This window comes from Orycteropus afer, unplaced genomic scaffold (genome assembly GCF_000298275.1).
Source record: "Orycteropus afer afer isolate SDZICR_OR568_19922 unplaced genomic scaffold, OryAfe1.0 scaffold01072, whole genome shotgun sequence".
NCBI classification, from domain to species: Eukaryota; Metazoa; Chordata; class Mammalia; order Tubulidentata; family Orycteropodidae; genus Orycteropus; species Orycteropus afer.
The window spans coordinates 212344-220623 of record NW_006922659.1 but is presented as its reverse complement, the minus strand read 5'-3'; the positions used below and the strand labels follow the sequence as shown (position 1 = coordinate 220623).

Genomic DNA, 8280 nt, shown 5'->3' with positions numbered 1-8280 from the left:
AAGTGCCAATTAGCAGAAAGGCCTTAGAGAGCCAGATACTGCTGCCAGAGAACATGAAGTTACACCCAAGTGTTGCCAGGACTGTGGTGCCGGCTGGCTTTTCATCAGTGCACTGCAGCCTGTGGAATGAGAAGGCTTGGGGTCTTGGGGACCTATCCTTTCAGGTGGAGACAGGATCAGAGGGCCAGGGAAATGATATTAGTGCCCTAATATCGCTTATTTCTCTCCTAGCCACAGGACAGATGTGGCTACAGGGGGACGTTTCTGAAAACCAGGCCCAAAGTCTGTTACAACAGCTCACAACATCTCAACACTGGATCAATTAACTCACAGCCTCCATAGATTTCTCATGAGGAATTTTTCTGGAAAGAACATGACCTTGAGAACTGGAGTGGGGACATGTGTGCAGATTCTGACAAAGTCCAGTACCTTGAATGCCCAAATCACTACTAGCCAAAGCAGCTTTTCCCCTCATTGTTCTGAGAACAGTAGCCACCTTGTATTTGAGAATCCTGTAATGATCTCAAGAGTTTCTGATTTTCTACAAGACCAGTACACATCACCACTACTCAACAGCAGTCCCAGGAGAGCAGAGAGAGCCAAGACTGGATGGCTACAAGGAGGATGGGAAATTTTTCAGTAGATTACACAGAAACTGGGCATACAGGTGGACTGGAAACTATGGGATGCACATGCAGGTCTAACCTAGGAAGGAATCAACATGCTGAGGGGCTTTACCCAAGTTATCAGTATAGGTAAGCTGACCAGAGATGATACGGACACAATGTGTTTCTCTAGCATCTGCAAGCACCCCTTGGGCTGAGTCTTGAGGGCAACATCCCTCTGACTAGGATGCTGCACTTATTCATGGTCACAAAGATGGGCCCAGGATAGTGCTGAATCAGGAACAGGGACTTTCTTCCCACCTGTTCCAAGTAGACCCAATCACCACCAAATGTTGAGTGGAAAAGCAAAGGTTTATTGAATACTGATACCCAAGGAGATAGAGAGACTCACTTCTTTAAAATATCTATCTCCTTGAGCTGAGAAAACATCGGGGTTTTCAAAGAGCATAGGTCTAACAGGTAGGGCAGTTTGGGGGATGCTGGTAATGTCTTTTTCTCATTTTTGGGATGACTCATCTCTTCCTTTTGAACTTTCCAGGCCTCTGGGACCTCCAATAATTTCTCTATTTCCTAATTCCTGGGTGTGTAGTAGAGCTAACAAGGGACAACGTTGTAGTCACTTCTTGGGCACAGCCACCTACCCAGAGGGAATTAGTAGTTGGACATGTGGGCTGGGGACTATAGTCACAGGGGACATCAAGCTCAATGGCACAACATACTACACTAATATTGCTGCACATCCTAATCTGGCGAGTAGTGAGGGGGATCTTAAAAGCTTGCGAACAGCCATCTAGATGCAACAATGGGTCTCTCCTCACCCAGAGCAAAGAAGAATGAAGAAAACCAAAGATTCATGGAAACAATTAGTCCAAGTGACTGGTACACCATGCGATCCTCAGCCTGTACGACCATGAGAAGAGAACTAATGGTGTCCGGCTACCACAGACAATCACTCGGAGGGGGATCTTTGAAGGGGATCCTGGATAGAGTGGGAGAACAATGTGGAGAAAAATTAAAAATCATTTTAAAAAAAGGGATCAGTGCTGGTTTGTTTGCTGATCTGATAGAGACTATGACCCTTGGTTCCCTTCAGGTCTGGAATTGAACACAGTCCTGTGGCTTTCACTCAAATAAAAGACAAGCACATCAACTGAACATTTACATTAGGTGGATACAGTCATTGGAGAGAACAGTCATGGGAGAATAGAAGGGCTGTGTATGCACAGGGAGACAGCTCAGAGGGCAGGAGTGCATGGAAAGAAAGACAGGGGGAAGAGGTAACTGTGGGGAGGAAGTGAATGGTGAGGTGTTGCATTGTGGGAAATTTCAGTCAATGTCATGAGACAAAGTGTATGTGAGCTGCTGTATGGAGAGTGAATTTGTTCTGTAAACTTTCACCCAAATCACAATTTAGAAAAAGAAAGAAAGAAAAAAAGAATAATATAATGGGGAAAAAAAAAAGGAATGTCTCTGTTTCCTCTTTATCTTGGTTCCTGCAAACTTGGTATCTCTTTCTCAGTCTTGTCTTATCCCATAAACCTCAGTGATCAGCTGAAACCGTGGGTATAAGCCATATGCTCAAAGGAATATGTAAGCAGAAAAAACAACCCTAAAGGAATTATTGTCTCTGAAAAAGTCAGCTATTTTATTTATGTAAAGGGAAGGAGCAGGAAAAAAAAAAAAAAAAAACCTAGAAAACAAATCTTTGTGATTAATGCCTGCTTCCATCATCACTGGTAGTTTGAACACTGCTGTAATTTCTCAGCAAATGGCTTCCCTGGTCTGTCAACAGTGCCAGAGAGGCCAGAGGAAAGCCACCCTTGGAAGCCAGAGACAGGGACCACAAAGACAAAGCTTTCCTCCTGAGGCCGGTTTTGCGGATGGCTCAGGTGGGTGTGAAGAGGACCTGGCTGGAGAGTCTGAGCAGGACCAGGGCTCAAAGCCATCCTGGGACATTGCACTCACAGCCAGAGTAGTTGGAGGTGCCCATGGGGCTTGGGTGAGAGGCCCTGGGAACCCAGCCCGCAGGCAGAAAGGGGAGGATATAGCCATCATGTGACTCCTGGGGCTCCGGCCTGCCCCCCAGGCTCCTCTGCATCCATGGGCACCACTCCTCCCCCATACGCCCACGTGAGAGGCCCTAGTGTATCTGGACTCCCCCATAGACTCTGAGGCAGAAATCACCCAGACGAAAGGGGAACTTTAGGAAGCAAGCTGTGCTAGCCAGGTTTCAATCCCATTCTTAGTCATTGGTGTAGTTCACACATCAGGGGTCATGGCCCCCCCTTGGCTGGGGCCAGCTCAAGACGCTAGCTTGGGGAGTCAGCTGGGCAGGGAGGAGCAGGCTGCAGAGGAGAGAGCGTCAGAGCCAAGGGAGAGGAGGTGGAGGGGCATCTGTGGGAGCTGCCAGACGTGGGCAGTGAAATGGCCACGAGGAGGATCTAGGATGAGCAGAGGAGAGACCAGACCCTCGGAGTCCATGGCCATGCTTGCTCAGGCTGAGTGACTGGTCACCTGGGGCGGAGGCTGGCCACTGCAGCGCTGAAGGAGCCACGGCAGGGGAACAGCCCCAACAGAGCTGTGTGCAGGGTGCAGGTGGTCAGGCTTCATGGGGCCCTGGGCCCTTGGAGACAGTGCTAGGATGGGTGGACAGAAGCTTGAGGGTGGCCATCTCTAAGATGGACTGGGGGACAGGGAGAGCCATCTGGGGCTGAAATGGACACAAGGAGGGATGGGGCAGGTGGGAACAGATGGTACAACAATGGGGCTGGCTCAGCACAGGGGAGCTCCCCAACACACACAAGTGGCCAGAGGGTCTAGTCCAGACCCATGGACCGGACACCAGATCAGGGTCTGAGGAGGTGACAGGAGCATACTAGGCTGCAGCCAGAGAGAGAGCAGGAGGGGGTAAGATAAGGGTTCTGAAAGCTGGGTGCTGGGAGCTGAGGGCTAGGAGTTGGAGCTAGGAACTAGGACCTGGATGCTGAGAGTTGGGTGTTGGAAGCTGGGGGTTAGGAGCTGGAACTGGGGGCTGGAAGCTGAGGGCTGGGAGCTGGGGCTACAAACTGGGTCTGGGTACTCAGAGCTGGGTCCTGGGAGCTGGGTGCTGAGAGTTGAGGGCTGGGAGCTGGGGTTACAAACTGGATCTGGGTGCTGAGAGCTCTGTGTTGGGAGCTGGGTGGTGGGGGCTGGAGCTAGGGTCTACAAACTGGGTGCTGAGAGCTGGGTACTTGGAGCTGGGGATAGGAGCTGGGTGCTGGGTTCTGGGTACTGGTGCTAGGGGCTGGGGCTGGGTGCTGAGAGCTGGTTGTTGTGAGCTGGAGCTAGGGGCTTGAAGCTAGGTTTTGGGAGCTGGAGGTAGGTGCTGGGAGCTAGCTAGGTACTGGTAGATGGGGCTGTCAGCTGAGAGCTGGAGTTAGGGGGTAGAATATGGGTTCTGGGCACCGAGGTCTAGGAGTTGGAGCTAGGGCTGGGAGCTGGGTGCTGAGAGCTGGGTGTTGGAAGGTGAGGACTGGGAGCAGGAACTGTGGGCTGGGAGTTGAGGGCTGGGAGATGGGGCTACAAACTGGATCTGAGTGCTGGGAGATGGGTGCTGGGAGCTGGAGCTAGGGGCTAGAAACAGGGTGCTGAGAGCTGGGTGCTGGGAGCTGGGGCTAGGAGCTGGAAGCTGGGTTCTGCAAGCTGGGGCTAGGGGCTAGGACTGAGTGCTGAGAGCTGGGTGCTTGGAGCTGGGTGTTGGGAGCTGGAACTAGGGACTAGGAGCTGGGTACTGAGAGCTGGGTGTTGGGAGCTGGATGCTGGGAGCTGATGGCTGGGAGCTGGAGGTAGGAGCTGGGAGCTGAGGGCTGAGAGCAGGGTGCTGTGAGCTGTGGCTAGGGACTGGGGATGGGCACTGAGAGCTGGGTGCTGGGAGCTGGGGGTTGAGAGCTGGAGGTATGGGCTTGGAGGTGGGGCTAGGGACTGGGGATGAGTGCTGAGAGATGGGTGCTGAAACCTGGGGTTTGGGAGATGGGGACTGGAAGTTGGAACTTCAGGCTGGGATATGAGGCATGGGAAATGGGGGTTGGAAGCTGTGTGCTGGGAGCTGGAACTGGGGGATAGGAGCTTGGAGTTGGGGCTAGGGGCTGGAGCAAGAAGCTGGGAGCTGGGGGCTGAGAGCCGGCTGCTGAGAGCTGGAGTTAAAGGCTAGGAACTGGATGCTGAAAGCTAGGTGCTGGGAGCTGGGGCTAGGAGCTGGATTCTGAGTTCTGGGGCTAGGGTTGGGTGCTGGGAGCTGGTTGCTGGCAGCTGAGGGCTGGGGGTCAGGAGCTGGGTGCTGGGAGCTGGAACTTGGGGCTTGGAACTGGGAGCTGGGGCTAGGAGCTGGGGGCTGGGGCTAGAGGCTGGGAGCTGGGGGCCGAGAGCTGGCTGCTAGGGGCTGGAGTTAGAGGCCAGGAATTGGATATTGAGAGCTGGGTGCTGGGTGCTGGGACTAGGAGCTAGGAGCTGGATTCTGAGATCTGGGGCTGGGAGCTGGAGCTAGAAGCTGGGAGATGGGGGCTGAGACCTGCCTGCTGGGAGCTAGAGTTAGAGGGTAGGAGTTGGATGATGAGAGCTGGGTGCTGGAGCTGGGGCTAGGAGCTAGGAGCTGAATTCTGAGATCTGGGGCTAGGGGCTGGGGCTGGGTGCTGTGAGATGGGGTTGGGAGCTGGGACTAGGGGCTGGAAGCTAGCTAGGTACTGGGAAGTGGAGGCTGGGGGTTGGAGCTAGGGGCTGGGGATGGGCGCTGAGAACTGGGTGCTGGGAGCTGGGAGTTGAGAGCTGAGGGCTGGGAGCTGGAGCTAGGGGCTGGGAGCTGGGGGCTGAGAGCAGGGTGCTGGGAACTGAGGCTGGGGGCTGGGGCTGGGCGCGGAGAGCGGGGCGCTGGGAGCTGGGAATTGGGAGCTGGGGCTGGGAGCTGGGAGCTGGAGGTAAGGGCTTGGAGCTGGGGCTGAGGACTGAGGATGGGTGCTGGAACCTGGGGGTTGGGAACTGGGGACTGGAGGCTGGAACTGGGGACTGAGAGCTGGCTACTGGGAGCTGGAGTTAGAGGTTAGGGATTGGATGCTGAGAGCTGGGTGCTGGGTGCTGGGGCTAGGAGCTAGGAGCTGGGAGCTGGATTCTGAGATATGGGGCTAAGAGGCTGGGGTTGGGTGCTGGGAGCTGGGGCTAGGAGCTAGGAGCTAGGAGCTAGCTAGGTACTGGGAGGTGTGGACTGGGAGCTGGAGCTAGGGGCTGGGAATGGCCACTGAGAGCTGAGTGCTGGGAGCTGGGGGTTGAAAGCTGGGTGCTGGGAGCTGAGGGCTGGAAGCTAGAGCTAGGGGCTGGGAGCTGGGGGCTGAGAGCAGGGTGCTGTTAGCTGGGACTAGGGGCTGGGGATGGGCACTGAGAGCTGGGTGTTGGGAGCTGGGGACTGGAAGCTAGAACTTCGGGCTGGGATCTGGGGGTTGGGAGCTGGGAGTTGCGGCTAGGAGCTGGGGCTGGAGCAAGAGGCTGGGAGCTGGGGCCTGAGAGCTAGGAGCTAGATTCTGAGATCTGGGGCAATGGACTGGAGCTGGGTGTTGGGAGCTGGGGACTGGAAGCTAGAACTTCGGGCTGGGATCTGGGGGTTGGGAGCTGGGAGTTGCGGCTAGGAGCTGGGGCTGGAGCAAGAGGCTGGGAGCTGGGGCCTGAGAGCTAGGAGCTAGATTCTGAGATCTGGGGCAATGGACTGGAGCTGGGTGTTGGGAGCTGGGGACTGGAAGCTAGAACTTCGGGCTGGGATCTGGGGGTTGGGAGCTGGGAGTTGCGGCTAGGAGCTGGGGCTGGAGCAAGAGGCTGGGAGCTGGGGCCTGAGAGCTAGGAGCTAGATTCTGAGATCTGGGGCAATGGACTGGAGCTGGGTGTTGGGAGCTGAGGGCTGGGAGCTGGGTCTAGGGCCTTTGGAGTTGGGTTATGAAAGCTAGGGACTGGAAGCTGAGAGCTGGGTTCTGGGAGCTGAGTGCTAAGAGCTTGATGCTAGGGGCTGGGGGCTGGGGGCTGGGGCTAGTGCCTGGGATCTGGGTGCTTAGAGCTGGGGCATGGGACTGCGAGATGGGGCTAGAGGATAGGGCTGAGTGCTGAGAGCTGAGTGTTGGGAGCTGGGGCTGGGAGCTGAAGCTGGAGGCTGGGCCTGAGTGCTGAGGGCTGGATTTTGGGAGCTGGGTGCTGGGAACTGGGTGCTGAGAGCTGGGCGTGGATAGCTAGGGGCTAGGAACTAGAGCTAGGGCCTGGGAGCTGGGAGCTGGGGCTAGGGGCTTGGATCTGGGTGCTGAGTTCTGGGTACTGGGTACTGGTTGCTGGGTGCTGGGTGATGGGAGCTAGAGCTAGGGGCTGGGGCTGAGTGCTGAGAGCTGGGTATTGGGAGCTGTGGCTGGGGGCTGGGATTTGGGTGCTGAGAGCTGGGTGTGGAGAGCTACAGCCTGAGAGCTGGGGCTGGGGGCTGGGATCTGGGGGCTGAGTTCTGGGTACTGGGTGCTGGGTGCTGGTAGCTGGAACTAGGGGCTGAGGCTAAGGGCTGAGAGCTGGGTGTTGGGAGCTGTAGGCGGGGAGCTGGAACTAGGGGATGGGGTCTAGGTGCTGAGAGCTCGGTGTGGAGAGCTAGGGGCTAGGAGCTAGAGCCAGGGCCTGGGAACTGGGAACTGAGAGCTGGGGGCTGATGCTGGGTGCTGGGAGCTGGGGATAGGGACTGGGAGCTGAGTGTTCAGAGCTGGGTATTGGGAGATGGCAGCTAGGAGCTAAAGCTAGGGCCTGGGAGCTGGACCTAGGAGCTGGGGCTGAGAGCTGGGGTTGGAATCTGGGGCTAGGGGCTAGGATCCTGGACTGAGAGATTGGGTCTTGTGAGTGAATGATGGGAACAGAGACATGAGAGGTGGGGGCAAGGGGCTAGGAGCTAGGAAGTTAGAGCACAGGTGTTAAGCCTAGGAGTTGCCGCTAGGAACCGAGAGCTGAGCTGTGAGAGCTAGGAGTTGAGAGCTGAGGGCTGAGGGCTGAGATCTGGGGCTAGGGGCTGGGAGCCTGGTCTGAGAGCTAGGGATGGTGGATGACTGCTGGGAGCTGAGAGGTATATACTAGATCTGGGAACTGGTGCTAGAAGCTCAGAACTGAGGACTAGGCCCTGGGATCAGGGTGGTAAAAGGTGAGAGCAGAGATCTGGGGGGTGGGGACTAGGAGTTTGGTGCTAAGAGGTAGGGCTGGGTGTTGGGTGTTAGGAGTTGGGTGTAAGGGCTGTGGCTGGGAGCAGAGGTCTAGGTTTGGCAGTGGGAGCTGGAGCTAGAAGGTGAGAGCTGGTGGATGGGGACTAGAAGCTGAGAGCCAAGGGCTGGGGGCTGAAAGATGGTGACTGGGAGCTGGAGGCTAGGCACTGAGAGCTGGGGGCTGGGGGCTGGGAACTGTAGGGTTAGGGGCTAGGGGCAGGTAGCTGAGAAGTATTGGTTGAGGGTAGGGAGCCGACGGCTAGCAATAGGACCTTTGAAGTAAAGGCTGTGAACTAGTTGCTAGGGGCTGAGAGTGAGGGGCAGGGAGATAAGGGCTGAGAACTAAGGGCTGGAGATTGGGGTTTGGGAGCTGAGAGCAAGGAACAATTAGGGGCTGGGTGCAAGGAGCAGTTTGCTGTGAC

General features: G+C 56.2%; 1 gene segment (V, D, J or C); it reads left to right on the top strand.

Annotated features, from left to right (window-relative positions):
- Positions 1 to 8280, top strand: part of LOC103212708 — a 119880-nt gene that overhangs the window by 105523 nt on the left and 6077 nt on the right.